This window comes from Thunnus albacares, chromosome 1 (genome assembly GCF_914725855.1).
Source record: "Thunnus albacares chromosome 1, fThuAlb1.1, whole genome shotgun sequence".
Classification (NCBI taxonomy): Eukaryota; Metazoa; Chordata; class Actinopteri; order Scombriformes; family Scombridae; genus Thunnus; species Thunnus albacares.
In genome coordinates this window covers 5532263-5554153 of record NC_058106.1, presented here as the reverse complement: position 1 = coordinate 5554153, position 21891 = coordinate 5532263, and the positions used below count along the sequence as shown (strand labels likewise).

Genomic DNA, 21891 nt, shown 5'->3' with positions numbered 1-21891 from the left:
GCTTGACTAGAAATAGCTGCTAGGTGAACTAACCTCGCGTCCTTGGCGTATGCCAGAGCTTCAGGCCTGGATCACACAGGCCTGCAGGGTTTCCACTTCAGTCAGTCAGACAGACAGACAGACAGACAGACAGATAGACAGACAGACAGACAGACAGACAGATAGAAAGACAGATAGATAGACAGACAGACAGACAGACAGACAGACAGACAGAGCTCTGGAGTTTTCTAAGGCTCTAACTTCTCCTGACACTTCTGTTGCACCTTTTGCATTCCTCTCCTTGCATCTGAAGCCCTCAAACGCAGGTCAGGTCACACACACACACACACACACACACACACACACATGCACAAGTGCCTACATTACATAACCTCTGCCATGCTCAACACACAGCTTCTGGGCCAGAGACTAGAGCGAAGAATGACAAAAGAGATAAGAGACAGCCAGCCTGGACTTAAAGATAGACAGAGTTACCCTACTACAACGGATAACTGATGGGATTAAATAGGAATTATCTGTTGATATGCCCATGCAGGCCTTCTGTACGTTCATGTACAACGGACGTCCCGGCCAACTGCTGTGTGTGTGTGTGTGTGTGTGTGTGTGTCTGTCATTATCATGATCATCCTCATCATCATAGTGATCGTCATCATCACCCCATACAGATTGCATCAGGGTGTGGATAAATGCAAACTGCTGCACAGACTCATCAGACACTTCTCTCGTCTTTTTGCTCTTTTTTTCCCCCTTTCATTCATCTTTTCTTCCTCTCACTCATTCATGCAAGACTACTGTTATTAATAAATACCTGAATACCCAATTGAGCCCTCTGTTTTGTCACCTCAAGTCTCCTTTCCCTTACCCCCCCCCAACCTCTCACATCCATCCCTCCCGCCCTTCCTTCCCTCCCTTACTTCTTCTTCCCTGAAAACCCTGAGTCACCTCAGACGGTGGGTGGGGGTGGTTTCTCAGACAGCGTGACAGTGTGCTTAGCCCCGTTAAGCCAGCCTCAGCTCCGCTTCTGGTCGGCACTGATCAGGGAGCCCTGGGAGAGAGAGACAGAGAGACACAGCGAGAGAGAGAGAGAGAGACAGAGAGAGAGAGAGAGAGAGAAGATAAGGAAAGTGCTGAGTTCACCGCCACCACCGCTCCCCTTCCCTCCCTCCCTCCCTCTCTCTCTCTCTGCTTCCAGCATCCCCTCCTCGGGAAGGGGTTTCCCCCCTGGAAAGAGGAGGGGAAGGTGAATCGACTGCTGCACTGCTGACTGCGCTGCAATAACCTCCGAATACCTCCAGCTCTCTCAGCTCGCTCATTCACCTCCTCCTGTTCAACCTCCAACTTTTCCTCATCCTGCTCCTCAAACCTTCAAACATTTTTATGCAATTTTTTTTGAAGTGTAACCAATATTCAAAAAAAAGCTAGGCTGCTATGAGATGAAATTGTTATAATTACTTAGTAATAAAACTGCATTATAAGCATTCATAATTACCATTCAGTTCAACAGTTCAGCAGGGGAATCTGTGCACAAGCACCTCATAGATAGGTATTGATATTTTGCATTTTTTTTTTCTATTCATTTAGTCTGAATTTGCATGCTGTTAGGGCTGGCAATCACATCATAGTAGTTCTGATAATATACAGCACCAGTCAAAAGTTTGGACACACTTTCTCATTCAAGTGCAAAGTGGTGCTGCTACTGTATGTGTGTTGAAATATGATAAATGAATGTTAAAATCAATGCAATGAACAATCTACATTCTCACACATGACATCATTTTATTTTATCATCTGTATAGAATCTAGTGAAAGTCACTGATCAGTAATATACCATCATTCAACCCTAAGTGTTACATAAAGTTATTATTGTAAATGCATAATCAGAGTAGATTTAATTAAATCATTCCAACAAGTCAGACATTGTAAATTATGTGCTTACAATGTCTTATGACCTATAAGAGGTGTACACAGGCCTGTTTTTAATCACTCCAGTCAATTTTATTTATGCAGCCTAAAATCCCAAATTTTCCTCAAAGGGATGTACAATCTGTGCAGCATATGACAGCCTCTATACATAGATAGTCAGTTCAGATAAGGACAAACAGGGAAGAAAGCAACCTTGCAGAGAAGGGATACTTCATCCAGGACAAGCAAACATGCAGTAGATGTGGACAGAATAGAGAGAAAGAGCAATACAACAGTGCAATTCCGATGTGGAATATGTGGAATATGTGGAATATTTTAAGACCACACCCACCACCACCACCCACACTTTATAATCCTGTGACTTGATTGATAATTGCCGTGAAAGATTTTCATACTATAAATGTTAATTCAGTTGCAGGTTCACAGTGGAAAGAAAGAAACTGTCTTCTTTATTTGAACAGTGTGTAAACCATTAATATCATCCCCTCATCAAAACACTGATAATTCACTTGACGTGAGCAATATATGTCATGTGTTATCTTTTTTTTTTTTTTCATTTTTAAGTCCATCTGTCTTCTGTCAGTAGAGCCTGTTAAGCAAACTTGTTCTCCACACGCAGTAAGTTGTTTTAAACATCTGAACTCCCCTTGCACATTAAAGCATTAAACAAAAAAAAAAAAAAAGAACATACAGCTCCTGCATAGATCTGCAGCTACATATTTCATGCAGTAGATATCCAGGTCATTAAGCAACATTTTGACACTTCTGTTATTTACTACCCCAAGCGCTTTCCCACCTCGTTTAATCAGACTTTACTAAAACCCGCTGACTCAGAGAGAAACCTTCTTTCTCTCTGCTCTGTTTATGTTTATCTCCTCAGCTCCATTCTGCTCTCTGCCTTTCTCTCTTTCTCTTTGCTTACTTACTCATATTTTCCAAAAAACGTCTATTTCACATGTGTCTGGGGCTGGGGGTGAGCCGCAGAAAAATCACAAAAGAACAAATAAAGTGGAGGCAGAGTGTGTTCCTCTGACTTGAAAGACTACAGTTATCAAAGGCATAGAAGGTCTCAGCTGTGTGCTACCAACAGCCAGATACTGAGTGAAACTCCAATTTTCTCAGCGGTCAGGTGATGAACGTGTAACTTTGTGATTTTGACGTGTTTTACCAAAGCAACTATCACAAATATGCATCTCCTCATCCGTTAGAGGGTGATATTTAAAACATCCAAAGTGGAGTGCACCGTTTTGCTTTAGAAGTGGTTTTGCCTTCGATTTTCTCTGCTGGGAAGGGATCACTTGAGACAGGAGGAGGAGGCGGATTTGAAGGGAATAAGATGTGGCTCAATACAAGTTATCTTTAATGGAGGGATTCAAGAGAATGTGGGGGAAAAAAGGCAGAGAGGAACGGAGGAGGGGGGGGGGGGGGGGGGGGGGGAGGAAAAACATGAATGTAAAGTGTTGACAGCTGTGTTTGGTGCGGTCAGACTCCGGGGTCAGGTGCCGACAAACACACACACACACAAACAAATGTTCACACGGCACATATATCAGCTGTCCCCTGCTAAATGGAAGCTGGATGTAATATTGTTCTCGTCACGACGGCCATCTGATGTCAATTTCACACAGCGGCGGGACCCTCCGCAAGCTGCTCCGTACACCCGTACCGAACAAAACCAACACACAAACAAAAGGTGTACTAAAGCTACGAATCTGTGTGTACTCTCTTCCTCTCTTCTCCCCGTCTCTGTCTACCCTTCCCTCCCTCCTCACACACACACACACACACACACATACACACACACTGGGATAAGTCAGGAGGAAATTGATGCCCATGTTTTGTGGGACCACCTGTTCATCCTGGATACAAGTCTAAGAACCCAGTAAGGGTTAACCCTCTTTGTGGGAGGGAGCCAGGATTGTGTGTGTGCGTGTGTGTGTGTGTGTGTGCATGACTTCATACATGCATGTGTGTGCATGTATGCGTTGGCACCGCCCCGTCTGAAACGTGCCCCATGAGTGGCAGACTGGCTCAGGCTGTCCGGCTGGGAGGGAACAGAGCCCACTGCTGGACCACCTCCCCGTCAACACACACACACACACACACACACACACACACACACCTAATCCTATGCAAAATCCATGGGGAGCATCTTTCCTCTCCATCACCCATTCAAAACTACCTGCTCTAAAAGAAAAAGAAAGAACATAAAGTCCAAATGGATTTATTTGTGTTCAAAGGTCTTCAAAATCGATAATTACAGACATAATCTACAGCTGATCATATGAATAAATCAAGTTGTCTGTAAACTGAAATAAAATTTTAAAGAACATACAAAAAAATGCACAAAAAATGTGCAAACAAAATGAACTAAGTATATGCGTACATACACTTTTTCATGAACAAACCTATTGAAGTGAATCTCTCCTCTGCACAATCTCATACACACTGCCATTCAACAATGTAGCCACAATACACTACCAGCATGAGGACCCACTCACACCAATGCATCCACACAAACCACCTTGAATCGTGGCACCTCTCATCATTCTCATAAGCGTCTGAAAATAGGGGAAGCACCCCCCCCCACCCTCCTCCCCCTCCCCACCCCTCACCACCACCACCACCAGCACCAACAAATAAGATGGAGATGAAGAGGGGAGAAAAAAAAGCCCCAGCAATCTTGTCTTTCAAACGAAAAGGGGAAAATATTTTAAGGGGCAATGAATTTCGTGGAGCTGAATAGGATGTTGGTACATGTTTTACTAAAGGAAATATAATGGCAGACTATTATTAGATCACATTAATCACGAGTGTGCCAAAGGCAGTGACAGCCGCGCTGAAAAGGATTGAAAACGCTGGTAATGGATATAAATTACCCATTGTGTGATAAAAGGATTTTTTCTTCACTAAGAAGGTAAAAAGGAATAAAACACTGAGAGAGCCACTAAACGTTGTGTGTACATATTTGCATGTGTATATGTGTATGTATGTGTGAGTGTCCTGCCGCCTGTGTGTGTGTGTGTGTGTGTGTTATATGTAATAATACAGGGTTATCAGTGCAGGATTAAAATTTTAAGGGAATCAGATAGTGACAGTGAGGCCTCGCATTAAAGGCGCCAGCGACAGAAAAGAGGGAAGGATTAAAAACAGATTAAATTGGTTTGTAGTGACGGAGATGAAAGGAAGGAGGAAGAGAGGGGGGAAGGAGAGTGTGTTTTGACAGAGGTCTGTCGGGCTTTTGGCACGGTGATAATGAGTCACATCTCCCGTGCACTGTTATTTATCGCCGACTTGGCTCACAAACAAAAGATCAATAATTTTGAGCAAATCTAATGTTGTCCTCGCCGCTAATGCGCTCGTCCATCACATCTGCCATCTCCACCGAGGAGATGGACTGATTCCCTGTTTATTTGGAGATCAAATGCAATTATATCACATGGCTCTAATAACAGAGGAAGCCCCCCACGTGAATATGTGTGGCGCCTTGGATCATGCTCATGCATATGTATATATATAGATATACAGACATGCACAAAGGTGTCACGTATGTGTAAATGATAATATATGTATCGAATGGCCGATGGGTTGCCGCGCCTTTTTTCCGTATCAATCTTCATTTCTTCCTCAGACCTTGCCTTTGAAATATGAAGTGTGTCAACGGCCCGTTCCCCCGCAACACAGGAGGCACACAAACATCCGTCAAAGCAAGACACCCGATGTTCACCAGTTAGCCCTGCAGCACAGAGAGATGAGAAGACAGCAGATCCTTCACTGACAACTAGCCCTGGGTGAGACACTTTCCAGCCACCTGAACTCAATCAGGCCCCGGTGGAGGCAGCATTTGGGTATTTCATTTCATCTCCATCCCCTTATTCATTCGAGGTATGTTTGATTTATCTCTCAATGCCACACGCAGGAACGCAAATCGCATTCGAATCTAACGTCACTTTTGGTATGGTTACCTTCATACAGCAGCAGATTTAGATGCTTTTCAACCTGGTTGCGTGTAGCTCAGAGCAGGCACTCGTATCAGTCATCAGATGTTTAGTGCACTATGTACGGCGATGCGCGTCATATGTACCCACAAGTTACTCTCCAGGGTGTCTAATATCTACCAAATGCTGGCTGTAGCAACATTATTTGAGACTTCTGCAACTGTCCTTGGCACACTGAAATCAAGCGCACCCCGAGCCAATCTCCAGAGCTATGGCAGTAAAGCCGGTGGCAGGTGTAAGGCGCTAAGCTCCTTCCCCTTCTCCCTGGGTGAGGTGTGAGGAGCAAAACAATGACAGACAAAGGTCACCTGGCCCACAACACCCCACCCGCTGAGGTGTTGACCTGCCGAACGCACCCCTGAGGAAGAAGAGAAGGAAAAGAGAAAGAGTATGCAGGCAAGAAAAGGCTTAAAGAAAAATCTAAGTAGCAGCCAAGAAAGTGACCCATATCGACCAAAATAAGTACAAAAAAACTTGTATTCAGTATGGTATTATGGGTAATCAGATACTCATATTTGTTACGGAATCTGAAATAAACTTCCTTTGCTTTCAAATTGCCTATTTTGTCCAACCAACAATATATTCGGTTTGCAAAGATATAAACCAGAGAGAATCAGCAAATCCTCATATTTGAATATTTGGAAGTTTTTCCAAATCAATCTTCAATCAATTTTCTTTGTTGGTAGACTAATCATTTCAACACTACAATGTACACAGCGACTGTCGGTGATATCCCAATATTCAGGTTGTCCTGCATTTATACAGTTTTTCAACAGGCTGTTGTATCAAAATCTGTTTTTTGGAGTGCGAGAGAGACAGATCCTGGGTATAGCAGGTCGGGTCCTTGGCAGGTAAAATAAAAAAGCCTTGACATAAGGCAAAGTGCAGGGAGGCCCAGTGCAACCCAAAGCACCTCCCAACTGCACCTAATTCTCTCTCACCCAGTCTCTCACTGTGTCTTTCTCTCCCACTGTTAACATACCCAGACACCTTACGAGCATGGCAGACTTCCTAGATGTTCAGAGCTGTGTCAGGGCACAGTTAAAGGTCAACATGACTTGAAGCCATGCAGAAATTAGCAACAATGTGCTGTTTTTACTATACTATGGATTTTAAAAAGAAAATGACTTCTTTTATGTAATCAGTAAGGCGAATGCTGTTCGTGAAACAGACAACCTCACCGGAAATTGTATCAAGTGTTGTTTGCGAGGAGCAGGTCATGAGGAAATCAGAGAGGGGATGTTATAAATAGCCCACAAATGCATGCAGGGATCGTCACCTAAACAGTTTTTTCCTTCCCCTGTTTAATTGACATCCGTATATCAGTGGTAAAAATGCAAATATACAGAGACAAATGTGGTGTTAATGACACAGCCACACACACTCATCAGTTCTCTGGAACAGGAGTGTAACGGGTTCGCACACACACACACATACTGACAGGTCAGCGTCTCTGATTCACCCAAAGTTGCGTGAACAGATGTCGTAGTTGACGCCGAAACACATATTACAAATGTTCGTTTGAATCTGTTCCCTGAAATATATTTACATCTACAGAGGAAACACGTCAGAGCTGTAAAAGTTAGATGTATCTTTGTTGAATATGTCAAAAGAATTCACTACTGAAAAATGAGTCCAAGTATCACTGTAATGACCACCTTCCAAATCATTATTGTCGCTGACAGCATCACTATCATCATCAGCGCTGTCATCTGTAATCATCAAGCCCATCACAAGCCATATTTTTTTACAATGAAAGTGACACGGACAGTCAGTGGCTGGTAATGAAGCAGTGTTAGGATGTGTTGACTCCAGGCTTGTCCTTGTGCAGAACTTCAGTTCATTTTGTTGGCACAAGTGGAAAAAGATGCATTAAAACAATGCTATGTCTAAACAGATACGTAGCTATGGATAGGCCTAGGCCCGCCCATTACTTGCCTAGGCTCATCCAATCAAATAGCTGCTTTTTTTGTAATAAATCTATTATTAAAATGACTTAATATGTAGTTTGCATTCCTAATCTCTTATCTCCGTTTATTTATGTGATATTCAGTATTACATTTTATACCCTTGTAAAACATAAAGGAGGGCAGAGGGTATCATTTTGGCACTGACTGGAAGCAACAATCTGTCTATTATTTATTTCAACTAATAAAAATTCTTTGTACTTTAAATCATGTGTGATATGTGCTCCAATTGACTGTTTGAATGGTGTTGCCAACCGAAATCTACAGCAGTGTGCCAAACTACTTGTTTTCCATAAACAAACTCACGGCTGCTTTGCTAGCTAATGTTATTGAGCTAGTAGAGTAGCCTGTTAGCCTCAATAAAGTTTACCTAGCAATGGCAAAACGAATGTCCATTGCAAGGTTTTTCAAAAAACAAGATTGGAGGAGAGGGTGCCTGATGCTACTGCTAATGTTATTGAATCCATTAATGTTACGGGGGAGGGGGGCACCGAATTAGCACCGTCAAACTCCACAACAGACAGGCTTGAACTGGACACTCAACCAAGAACAACAAATTGTCTTGGAACTGTCATGTCAGGAAAATCACACTACTTCTCTACAAGATGATATAATGACTTTGGAGTTTGAAGGTTTGAAGTTAGAATTTGAAGTATGACCCAGAAGTTGAAAACAGGCTTCAACAGCTTCCACGCAATGCTACACTGATGAGCCCCAAATATTCAGAATGTGCTGCTGGAATGTGCTATTACTTATTGCTACGAAAAATCAAGGAAGAGTACAAAGACCAATCCAAACATGAGCTAATAGCAGTTTGTCTCCATTTCATTGATGGTGGGGTAATTAAGGAGAGGGCTGTTGGATGGGCTGGAACCACTTTAGCTGGATCCATCTCTTTGCGTGGGATTTTGTTTTGATTGTGTATCAGTCATGTCAGGAAACAGAGTGGGGTGCATTTTCTTCTGAAGCAAACCTTCCCACAAGCTGTTTATGTACACTGCAACTCCCATCAATTGAACCCGGCGTTATGGACTGCCGCTTAAGTGTCAACAAATATCTGCACCTTTTTAGACACTGTGAATCAGCTGCATACCTTTATGTCTGGAGCCCGCAAACACACACAGTTCATGCAATTGCAAAAGGAAATGCATCCCAATCAGAAGCTAATTGAGCTAGAGAGAGCTACTGATGTATGATGCAGCTCCAAGTCAGGATCTGTAAGTAAAACACTGCAGCTACTTGACGTGATACTAGAGAGTCTGGCTGAGTTTTTTAGAAGAAAGCGGACAGACAAAGTTAGAAGCAGAGTCCTTGTTACAGCAAATTCAGACAAAGAAGTTTATCTTTTTGCTTGTGACATTTGGAAAATGATTTGACACCAGTGACTTTGCATCAAAAGGACTACAGAGCTCTACCTTATGTGTCTCAGACTGCACTGATCTGATAGAAATTCTATTAAAAAAAAACAGATTTTCCAAGTTCAGAGAGAATACAGATGGCGATTTTGACAAAGTGCTCAAATTAACTCAAGAGTTGATCAGCAAGAATGATATCAGTAATTGGGATGTCACCTCCTCGCGACAGAGAATGCTGAGAGAGCGACTGAGCGACACTGTGGTGACCACTTCTTTGGGGGAAAACCTCAAGTATAAAGAGCAACAGAGATCTAAGGCAAATGTGGAACGCTATTCTAGACAGATAGATAACGGAAATGGACTGCAGATTTCAGGAAGACACATATGGAATCATGTGAGCCACGGCCTCCTCACTGCCTGGATCCACAGCCTTTGGTGAACCTGAGCCCGAGCAAGCAGTTTGGCAGATCCATCACTAATCTGAATACTCAATTTTCATACACCAGATAAGATGCAAAATGGATGCAGGACAAAACTATCCATCTCTAATGGAAGTGCTTGACAACTGTCCAGCAGAGATTTTCCCCAATGTCAGTGCGCTGCTAAGGGTTATTATAACCCTGCCAATCACATCATGTACAGTGGAGACTTTTCTCAATGACAAATTGGATAAAAACAAGACTGAGAGCCTCAACATCAACACGTTGCCTCAACAACTTCATCATTTTGTCTTTTAAATGAGAACCGTCACACTCATCGGACCACAATGAAATCATCGTCTACGCCGCATCCTGTAGACATCAAAGGTTGAGGTCTTTTTTTTTTTGCCGTAGTCAATTTTTCAAGCTGTTGCCATTGTAGCCTGTTGTGTGTTTCTGTATCATACCATAATAGTGATGACATTGTATAATTAGCAAAGTTGGTTGTGAATGTGGCTGTGTGTCGCAGATTTATTATATGACATGGCTTGGCTTTGATGCTTAATACTTTATGTAGTCATTGTGTGTGAAGCTGGGTTTTTTTGTCCCTACATCTGCTGTGTGGTGCTTGTCCAGATTGTGAATATAGTGTCTTGTTGTTGTAACTGAATATAGTGGAAAGGTTTGATTTTTAAGGCTGTTGAGGGATGTCAGTAGGATGACACAGCAGGCCAACGCATAGCAGAACACTTTTGTGCTTGTAATGTAATGTAAATGCTATTGAGCTCTTTAGGGAATGAATTGTGTGGCCCATCCACTCTTATTCAGGCCCAGCTGCAATTTCATTTCTGGCTACGCCACTGTGTCTAAAGTGAATGAAATTTCATTTCAAGCTCTCAAAGCATTAAATATTTTACAGCAACATCTCTTTTGTCCTTTTGAGATGTTGTCCCTGTTACTGTGGATAATCTAAACTGTTCACAGCAAGGTCTGTGCATCATCCTGAATAAATGGATATTGTTTCAGGAACATGCATTATTGTGGATTTTTTAGTGTTATAGTTTTCATGCTTCAGGCACCACCAACAAAATTCCTTTCATTACATCTTAACATTGCTATGGGTAGGACATATAAATAATTTAAATTTTGATGTAATTTGGCTAAATGTACGCTTAGATAATATAATTTGACAGGTGCTAGTGGAAAATCCTGCACCTGATTGGATGAATGCACCACTTGCTGGGCTGTCATTAGGTTTTGCTTCAGTTCACGTTGCAAAAAAACACAGCAACTGTCACATTTCACCTGCAATGACCACCAAAGTCAGTTTCTCAATAAATTCAAGGTGAAAGTGTGGCACACAGTTGCTGAATTATGTTTAGTTTTAGAACCTGGTTTAAAAAAATTGTTCACAAGGTTCAGGAGATAGGAAGCGGTGAGGCGGCAGCCAGTTCAAATTGAATTGATCGTTGGTATCATCATCATCTGAATGACTTCCCACAGTTTGTTGATTGGTACAGCTTCTAGCTGCCAAGCTCAGCTGATTCTCATTGGATGTTTTTTCCAAGCTGGTATTTAGTCACAGGAACTCAAATCATGAGATGTCCCACCATCAAAGTATAAAACTAACGATTGGAACATGCTATCACTCCCAAATTGATATACAGTACAGGTCTTTCATGGAGTAACATGAGACAAAAACTAAATCAAGGTTAAGAATGTTGACTGATATTGTTCAAGGATCAGTATGTAAGATTTAGAGGCATCTAGCAGTGAGGTTGAAATTGCATGTAGGTGAACCTACAGTGGCCATGAAACTCGCAAAAAATGTGAAAGATCTCTGGAGCCAGTGTTTGGTTTGTCCATTCTGGGCTACTGTAAAAACATGGTGGTGCAACATGGTGGGCTGTGTAGAAGAGGACTCGTTCCCTATGTAGACATAACGGGCTCATTCTAAGGTAATGAAAACATGATTCTTATTTTCATGGGATTATAAACTAATGAAAAAATACTTATGAATATTATAGACAAAATATGGTTAAAGTAGGGTCAGGGAACTAAAAACACTTAATGGTTAATGGTTAGGAAAATACCCTGATTATGGTTCATAAAAACACATATGTTAACTGCAGGTTTGTGATGGGACACAAACAGCATAAAAGTTAGTGCTAGACACCCAGCCACCACCCTGGCCTCCACACACCCCTACTTTCCGCCTTGCTACATACAGTATGGGACGCCTATGTCATGTGTTTGTTCAGCATTAGCACTGGATGTAAATCATGAGCAGCAGAACTGTTGGATATGGACATCATTCTTGGGGATATTGGGCTGTTTTTTTACTCAGTTCAAACCAAAGAAAAACATCAGTGTAGATCTGGAAGCACTTTTTCTATTAGAGATGTCCAAAAAATGGCATCTCTCACACAATTCAAATGTATCAATACTTTTTATCTATTGTATATAAGATTTTTAAAACTTCTAGTGGCTTGCTCTTAGTACCTTGATTAGTGTGGAATTCCAGGAAAAAATTGAGATCTTCACTATTTCCTCTTTTATATGTGAAAAAATAGAAAACGTAGGAAATCTCCTTTTTCATTTTGATGTTTTTGGCCTGTCTGTCTTGGTAGCAGTGTTTAGTGGTGAGGAAATCCTCTGACACGTATAATCTACTTCAGACTGACATCAGCCAGCGTTGCTATCAGTGTATCCCTATCTCTCTGAGCAGACTGCGTACATGAAGCAGTCTGGGAGCCAGGCTAGACTGACACCACAACAGCAGCCTTTGGTTCCCAGCACCTAACGCTCCGCTCATAGCCCGAATATCGCCTGTGGGATTTCACCGCACTAAAGAGTCATGTCAAAGATCTCGACAACGCGTAACGTCTCCCTCAGCCACTGCTGTCATGTTCCCTCTGCTTCTCACTTCCATTTCCCTCTTTTTTTTTTCTTCTCCAAGCCTCTCTTGACTCTGGTTTGAGAAGGAGACTTTCTCCCTGAGCGTTTTAACTTGTCATTTTTTTAAATACACATATCAAAGCCGGGAGTAAAGGGGGGAGGGGGGGAAGACAGATGTTTCTCTTATGCCTTTCTACTCGAGTACAATGAAGCTTTGGAAAGGAGAGGAGTGAAGAGACGTTTGCAGAGATTCCTTTGCAATCCACATCCTTTCTCCCGACAACTGGCAATACATCATTTGTATTGATGCAATATTAAATTTCAATATCGCATGTCAAAAGGTACAAAATGATAGATCATAGCCTAACTAAATGAATTATTAAAGGCCTACGCCGGCTGCGCTATCGGCTTCTCTTACAATCAGATGTGTCAGAAGAGTGCAGTTTGTGATACTGGCAGCATTTCAAAGCTTTGTCGTTTTTCTTTCCAGCCGCATCCCAGCTTTCTTAATCTAGCTTTCTGTCACTTATTAATGTTCCCAAGGAACTAAAAACCACAGATCTTTCCCTCCCAATAATCAGAGGCTTAACTCACGTCCTTTTATTCCTCCAGAAAAATTCTTTAAAAAAATAAATGAATAAAGTCATAATTAAATATTGAATATTGAGCAGAAGATAAGGATAAGAAAATATGTTCAGCTTTGTTAGATATGTTAAGAGCAGAGACGAAGGAAGAGCACAGCTATGGTTGAGGCGGTGACTCATTCTGTGTGGTATGATTTATGTGCTCTTTATGTGCTCTGCGACCCTGTAAGTTTATCTCTATATTCCCTGTCTGATAGAGTGACTCCGTGGTTGTCTCCATGCCTCGCCACAGCACTGTGTGCCCGACGCAATGGTTGACTCTTAATTTACAACCCGAGTCAGAGGTCGGATTTTTGACGCCTCGTCAAGTTGCGGTTGACAGGAAAAGAGTGAGGAGCAGAGGAGAAACGAAGAGAGGACCAAGGGGAAAAAATAGATGCTTTCTCACAGAAAAGGATGGATTTCACAAGCAGCCCAGTTTTTTGCACACAAAACTAAAACTGTCATGCCAAAAATAACATGGTTACTGTTTTTGAACCCTTTTAATTATAGTGATGATCAGGGCTCTTCTGAAAGTTAATTCTTTGGAGTTTATCATCAAAAGCTCAGCATTTGTCACTACTACTAGTTATTATTAGCTATTATTATTATTAGAATTAGTCATTAGTTGTTATTGACTCTTCACTCAAAATATGCTATGGAGGGAGTCAGTGAGCAATGCCAATCAGTTAAGTACACCTGCTAAATGCCTTGCTCATCACACAATTTTTGAATTTTGAATTTTGAAATTTGAAAAAGAGGTTTTAAGTGAAATCATGTAGAGGCATTTTCTTTTTTGACCTTGGAAATAATCATTAGTAGTAAAAATCTTAATCCATAGTCATCTTACTAGCTTTTCAAGTTACATGTTATTTGTCAAAGAGCTCATGTAACCTGCTGGACAGCCAATCTATTTAAAGTTTGCTAACACTAGCTAATTTTAGCCATCATGACTAACTGGTCATACGAGACCAGGTACAGCTGCAGCAGCAGACATTGTGAGGAATATACTGATTCACTTCTTGTTGAGTCAGATGAGATGATGTGTTTACTTATGGACAGAGCCAGGCTAGCTGTTTCCCCCTGTTTCCAGTCTTTACGATAAGCTAAGCTAAACGGCTACTGGGCGTAACTTTATGGTAGTGGTATTGACTTTTCATTTATCCCTTGGCAAGAAAGCAAATAGGCATAAGGTGTATTACGTGTATTTCCTTAAAGGAACAGTTCAACATTTTGGGACTCAGCTTTTCAGTATCATAGTAGTAAGCCGTCTTTTGCTGACATACAAGACAACATTAAACTTGAGAGGCTTAGACTAGCAGCTATGTAAATCACAATACAACATTACTGTGCATGTGCCACAAGACACAGCCACTGTACACAAATCCAACCACTCACTCACTCACTCTGAGTTTAGCTCTGTTGTGGGTTCTAATCCTAAAGAGTCTGTCTCCATCACCAGAAATGTAAAGGGCCTATATGCTGATTTCTGTGTGCTTGTGGCCTCTAGGAGTGTTAATTCTCCTGTGCATGTGTGATGTCCTGAATCCCTAACCCCCATGAGGTTTTCATCTCAGGGTCCAGATTGCCGGGGCTGGTTAGGGCCTGGCAAGCCCCATGAGAAGTCACAGCCTCCATTTAGCTTCCAGATCCCATGCAAACGAACACAGGGCCCCCGTGTTAGCGTGCTAGCACTGGCTGGCAAAAATTCAATTTTCATCCCCCTTTTGTATCCAAGCCTGCTGTCTTGCCCTAACGATGCTCTCTCATTCTCTCCCCCCACTCCCCTTCTCTTTCCTTCTCCCTTCAACAACAGAACACAGTGGAGTCGTTAGGACCCTCTCTTCATTACTTCAAAAAACCAATCATTAGACACCAGAGTATATACGTAATTAGAAAATCACTTCCTTTGCAATCCCGGCTAAGTAGTTTACATACTGTAATTACAGGGACAAAATCAATTTTTAATCATTTCACTGATTGGGCTCATCAGCTCAGTAGGAACATTGTATCCTGCTTGTTGTGCGAAAGCAACATCTGGGCTAAAACAATTACCCTTTTGTGTTCCAGAGCGGCTCTGAAAATGCCTTGCTGCCACTTCCCCATGTCGTGGACGCTCCCTCTCTATCTCTATCTGTCTCCAGACGCCTTTTTCCCTTCGCCGTCTCTCTCTCTCTCGCTTTCTTTTTTTCTTTCTCTCCCTCTCTTTTCTCTTTCACTCCCTCCTTCTCTTCTCTCTCTCTTTCTCTTTCACTCCCTGCCCTTGACTTGGACATGGAGGATCACATTTAAAGCTTTATAAATCAATACGCTATAATAAGCTGCTCTTGACAGAGAGAGAGAGAGAGAAAGAAAGGAGGTGAAAAAAAAACAACATATTGCTTTTTTAACACCTCTTGTGTTTTTGTTTCTTTTCCGCCCTTGTTGTTATTGTCATTTATGTTTTTTCATCTTTTTACATTGTTGCCTTTTAAAAAACAGATTTTGTTTGGCCCTGAAGAAATATCACCTTATTACCACGTTTTTTTGTACAGTATGTGAAGGGGGGGGGGAAGTGTGACAACGTGGATAACAGTTTTAACAATTATGTAAAGACAGAAGATGGCAACTCTGTGTCTTTTTGTTGAGGTGAGACATAAATACATAATCCAACTTCAAACTGTGTCTTCTGTCCTGGTATGTTTCACCCTTCACCGGCTAATAAAATGCTTTGTATTCTTGTCTGAGAGAGGCCCGATCGATCGACATTAGTCTGAACTCTCTCTCTCTCACTTTGAAAACTCAGGAAATCAGATTTCAGAGGGGGGAGAAAAAAAATCGGTTAATGCATTGATCACCCGGGCTGTATGCAAATCACATTTGCCTCTATTCTTTTGCTGATCAATATCATTAATTAACGGCTTCGTTTTAACGGCACCCCGCAATCCCGTTAGACACCGCTGTCGACCTCAGAAATCATCCCCCCCCCCCCCCCCCCCCCCCCCTCCCCCCACCTCCGCCCCCCCGGCCCTCCGTAGTCATGGAAATGAACGGCGCGTGGCAGGGACCATAAATCAGGAAATCCAATTTGACCATGAGCTCCAGTACTAACAGTAAAATATGAGCGCTAACACAGCACACAGGTAGATCATCCCATATTGGCCATAATATTATTTATTTATGACAGGAAAACTAAAAAGAAAAGAAAAGTTTACACGAGTTTCTTTTTCAGCTAAATCTGTACAACTGTTTTAAAGGAGCACTCCACCACTTTACTTATTTTACTGGTTATCGGGAGTCCTGCCAGACACGCTGTGAGAAACACCACCAAGTTGCAATTTGGGAAGTGTAGGATCCAAGAATTGTGGGGCTTGACTCGTAATTACAAGTCAGTAAACCTCGGCCTCTGCTGCTTTGATTTTGACCATTCTGATTTTAATCTGTTTCTCACAAACCCCCCAACTTTATGGAAGCACGATATTAAATCACTTGGGTATCCCTTGAGTGTTACACATTTTATGTTTTAGTAAGCTTCTTTCTGTCATGTGGCATTTCAGTGTTTTAGGGGGGAAAAAGTTCATTTTAATGATTTTTCCCACTGGACATCATTGTGTGCCCACCTTTTAACCCTAATACAACACCAACAGATAGCTAACTATGTCATAATGAGTGTGTGTTTGTGTGTGTTGGGGGTATGCCCTGTGTGCTAACCAGCCTAGCTGCTGCCAGGGCTGCTAGTGTGTGGGATTAATAATGGACGCTTTTTGAAATTATTATTATTCCCAAAATGCTCTTTTGTGATTTGCTTTGAAGGGTGTGTGTGTGTGAGAGAGAGAGAGTATGTGTGTGGGGGTGTTAAGTGAGTAGGGGGGGAGGTGGTTGGTGAGGGTGGTTTGGGGGGGGGGTGGGGGGTGGGAGGGGGTGCTTGCTTGCTCATTTGGAGAGCTTTTCCAATTATACAATTAGTCAGGAATGTAGGCCAGCGGCCTTGGTGTTCCTCCTGCTCCGCGACCCTGGATAGCAAGTCACTTTGTATTTATCTCCTTCTTTCTCACTTATCGTAGTTTGGGAAATGCATGTGAAATCAAAAATAATATGCAAGTCGAGATTTACAACAAAAGTAGCATCAGCTCTGAGTCCAGCAGGCAGTGAATGAAGCGGCCGGGGTCCCTGAGGAGCAAAGCTAACAAACGCTGACCTTCTTTGTGAACTGGGTTGCGTGTGAACGACTATGGCAGTGCACTGTGGTGTTAATAGATAAGTCACGGGGTCAGGGCTTCTCTGGTTAAATACTGTTTGTTGTGTTGAAGGGCTTTTTTGTGAATCCACCAACAACTCCCACCATGCCCCAAAACCCCACCACTTCGGGGAGATGAGTGTTGGGTTGGTTGGTTTCGGGTTGAACACACTCACAATGCTAACTACTTCTGATTCCTTTTCTTCTCCGCAATGGAGTGATATGATAAATTGATTTATGATGAAGGACAAATTGTTTTATAATTCTGCCCCTTTCTGATTGTCCCTTCACTCTTGCCTGCCTGCTACCGAGTGTGCCGCACTGGGTTTAATATGAAGCAACAACAACAGCCAAGTGCCATCTGTTGGCATGCGGATTTTCTGTAATCTCTCTTTACTGATTACAACGATGACTACACGAACCTCTTAAATAATTAACCCAAAATTTAAAAAAAAAAAAAAAAAAAAAAAAAAAAAAAACGCGAAATAATTATAATCATTAACTCCCACCAAGTCTGCCACTCCTCCAGCAAATGAAGGCTGTCAGAGAGAAAGAGAGAGATAAAGAGAGACAGAGTGAGAAAGAGAGAGAGTTTTTTTTTTTTTTCTGCTGTGATGCCAATCATGTTTTATTTATACCAGCGGGGTAGTGTACCACACAGCAGCGACAATCTTAACCCAACAACACTGAAGAGGCAACTGTGGGAAAATTGACCCTTCTCCACCCACCACCCCTGCACCTCATGTTTTTTTTTTTCTTTTTTTTCTTTTTCCAAGAAAAAAGACATCCTCAAGTGAAGCGCAGTTATTGATGATCTACTTTGGATTACAGGTTCTATTTTGTCTCATAATTTTAGGATATTTCCAGCAGTGGAAGGTTTTAGAATAAGTCACTCTGAATAAAAAAAAAACAAGAATGCTTCAGTGTTTCATGCATCAAATTTAAAGATTTTAACATAAAATGACGCCTGTCCCTCCTTTTTCAGTAGCCTCATTAGTCCAAAATGCATTGCAGCCAGAGGATGGGTTGTGTTTCAGTAACAGGTGTCTCTGTGATTGCAGACACAGCCTATTGCACACAAACTAGCTGGCTACCTACCTATATTTATATGGCTATAAACACAAGATGCACAAAGTTCACACACTCTCTCTGAGGGTTATAAAAAGGTCTTCTGGGAAATGTAGGAAATCATTAAAAGGGCAAGCTAAGGGAATGCAGGGTAAGCCAGAAAAGTAAATTACAACACATCACTCTTGGAATGCACTAAACGTCACAGTATGATGATATCTAGCAGTACAATTGTGTCCAAACATTGATTTCATTTTAGGATATGATTTCCAATTAACAATTTAACGTCAGACCTTTTAAAATGCACTCCAGAGTTTGGGGATTTGTTTGAATCTATAGATCAGTGCTGGAAGAAGTATTCAGATCTCTGAGTAAAAGTAGCAATGACACAATGTAAACATACTTGGTTAAGTAATAGTCCTGCATTCAGAATTTTACTTAAGTAAAAGTATTTTCAAAACTGGCCCTTCTTAAAGTATCACAACTGTCAGTGTAATATCATAATATATAATATCAGTTGATTATTGTTGCTGATGCAGTAACATTTTGATATTCTAGTTGGTTTTGAAGTTTTGGGGCTAATTTAAACTTCTGTACTGACGTTTTAGGGAGTTTCTTCTATAAAAATGCATCATTTTTTATAAGTTCATTATATGTTTTATATGTAAAAATTTTAATATGCAATGTAACCAAATGTACTCTAAGTGTAATGGAGTAAAGAGTATTTGAAATGTAGCAAAGTAGGAACTATAGAGTGGCATAAAATAGAAACACTCAAGTACCATTACATCATAATCATAAGCACAGTACTTCAGTATGTACTTACTTACTTTACACTACTGCTGTAGATAAAATGTAAGCAACTGCCTTTAACCTATTTTTAGCAGCAGGTGTGATATGTCAAGGTTTTATGTGTGTATGTGTCTATAAATGCTCATCCGTGTGTATGTGTGTGCAGGTATGTTTATGAATCCTTTTCTATCTAAGTCATCTCTGTGTGTGTATGTGTGTGCGCGTGTGCGTGTGTGTGTGCTCCTCGTGTGAGAAATGCTGTGAGAATACGTCAAGGGGAGCATGTGTTAGTTCTGCTTCCAATATGAGGGAAATCTGTGGCACATACCTCCGATATGACACAAGCCAAAACGACATGACTCACCCATGCTATATTTGATTAATAAAACTACAGCCGGCAAAATGTGTTCCAAAACAACAGACCATTACCAGGGCGCGGTTTGACTGGAGAAATGTAGCATCGTATTATTATTATTATTAAGGTATGAAAACAGAATATCAGTGTGTGGAGCATGAAATCTGATATTAAGGAAAAAAAAAAAAAAACATCTGAAGGTTACATTTGCAGTTAATTCCATTTTCCAAGCCCGACTTTAGTGAAGCATATGTGAACGTTGGATGATAATTGAGACAGGCCGTTGTCTCAGCTTGTCCTGAAGAGGACAGCTGCCATATATGTTTAATCCCCGCTGCTCTGAATCTTTTTCAATAAATGTTATAACATGAATTTCCCAGCTTCAAGAGAAAAGGTTTCCATTGATTAGCACTTTACAAGCAATCAATTTTTACAAACCGGCTTGACCCCCTCCTCTCTTTCTCTGTTTCTCAGGAAGCCAACTCTCAGGACGATGGTCTATTATGAATTAAAAGAATACAGAGGAGTGAGAGCGGGTGAGTAATTATTGGAGAGAGGAGGAAAAAGGAAGAGGAGTGATGTTGAAGAGACGTGTATGGATTTAAGTCGAGCGAAACGGAGTTTTAGGTACCTTAGTAGGAGAGAGAGAGAGAGAAAGTCTGATTCCTGTCGACAATGACGGCGATGATGATGATGACACACTGATTACAGGCAATCAGGCGGGATGAAGCATCTAAACCCCACAAAGCAGACATATACCTCACTTGTAGTTGTCTTATGATCTCCCATCACTCACTCACACACACACACACACACACACACACACACACACACGCAGACACACATACAGTAAACACACTATAACAGCCTATCACCATGAGAGATGGGGTGGCCACGCTCCTCCAGCTCCAGGAATAATGGCTTGCACCTGTTTACCATGTCACCTCTGTTTGCTAATTGTCTCCTTGAGCTGCATAGAGAGGAAGTGACGGCTTCCTGGCTTTTTGACAGGTGGGGGGGGGGTGGGAGGAGGTGGGGGGGCGGTAGGACGTTACCCCCTCCCCCCCCATCTCCTCTGCTCAGGAGGAAGAGCAGGAAAGGGTGGTCCCATTAGTATCATTAGTCAATATGTGATGAAAAGATTGGCACCAAACTTGTTTTATGTCATATAGCTCCGTCCGGTATGTGTGATAATACTTAAGGTGATTAGCATAATCCACAAAAGTAAGAAAACAGGAACTTGGAGCAGCTCTGAGGCTGGCTGGTCAGTTAATATTAATGACACAGAGTTAAACCTGCCAGGATTTTTAAACAGATGAGTAAAATGAGACATTGCAATTCCCTAAAGACGACGCGCATTCAGCTGCAAGATGTTTTGGTTCAACAGGAAGTAAGAAGATTTATAATGAAGATTGTAGTCTCATCTTATCTACTTCTAACTTATTTGTAAGAAAAGAATAACTGATTCTATCTCTGAATATGGGTGTATCTTCAAATATTGGATATTGTTACTCAATTCCTTAAAACTCTCATGAAATTAATACATTTATGTTTGGTTATTTTGTGTCCCCAGATCTAATTGTTCCTTCATTTATTGTTATAAGGCCCCAAAAAAAAGAAAAACATGGTTTGTGTATTTGTATCTCCAAGTTCCACCCTTTTCTTATAAAGTTTCTAAAAAACATGTTTGATGTCTTATCTCAAGTCAAGATGGCATATACACAAAATGTTGTCAAAAAAAATATTTGCAATGAACCGAGTGCATTCTCTAGTTCCACTATTCTTCTAGCATGGGAGTTAAGATGATAAGACTGATACCAGTTTCCTCTCTGTGCATTCACTAGAGAGAGCTTGGTCCAGGACACAATTAGCCTAGCTTAGCACAAAGACTTGGGGCAACTGGAAATAACTCTTGATAAGAAAGCAGACTTTTCACAAATAAGTATGTCTACAAGTCTGGGTCTGTGTTGGCCAAATACACAGATTTACTAAGCAAATGTTTACTTAATTAGACTCAACCCATGATTTGAAAGAATTCAGATTTGAAAAGTGGAACCCTGCTCCTTACTAGCACCAGCAGCAGCCACATGAGCAAGAGGTGTCTGGTTGGGTGTCAGTCTGCGACATTATCACTGACATATCCTGCAGGTCTCTCTGCTGCCAGAGGTGCAAACATATAGCCTGACACCTTCTCAGCTGCTACCATGAGTGTTCCCTTTGCTGTCTTTGTCTTTGCCTGCTATTCAACTGTCAAATCACGTTCCTTCTGATGGCCGG

At 41.5% G+C, this 21891-nt stretch overlaps 1 protein-coding gene across 10 annotated transcripts in view; it reads right to left on the bottom strand.

Annotated features, from left to right (window-relative positions):
* The window catches only part of znf536 (zinc finger protein 536), a 366331-nt gene that overhangs the window by 184845 nt on the left and 159595 nt on the right, over positions 1–21891 (bottom strand). For 8 of the 10 annotated variants that reach the window (XM_044359703.1, XM_044360219.1, XM_044360282.1 and 5 more), the window contains one exon: positions 943–1045. The exons of 1 other annotated variant lie outside the window; for it this stretch is intronic. The gene's annotated coding sequence lies outside the window, so the exon portion shown is untranslated. Of the gene's footprint in view, positions 1–914; positions 1046–21891 lie in introns of all 10 variants that reach the window. One more of the 10 variants, XM_044359969.1, reaches the window with a different exon arrangement.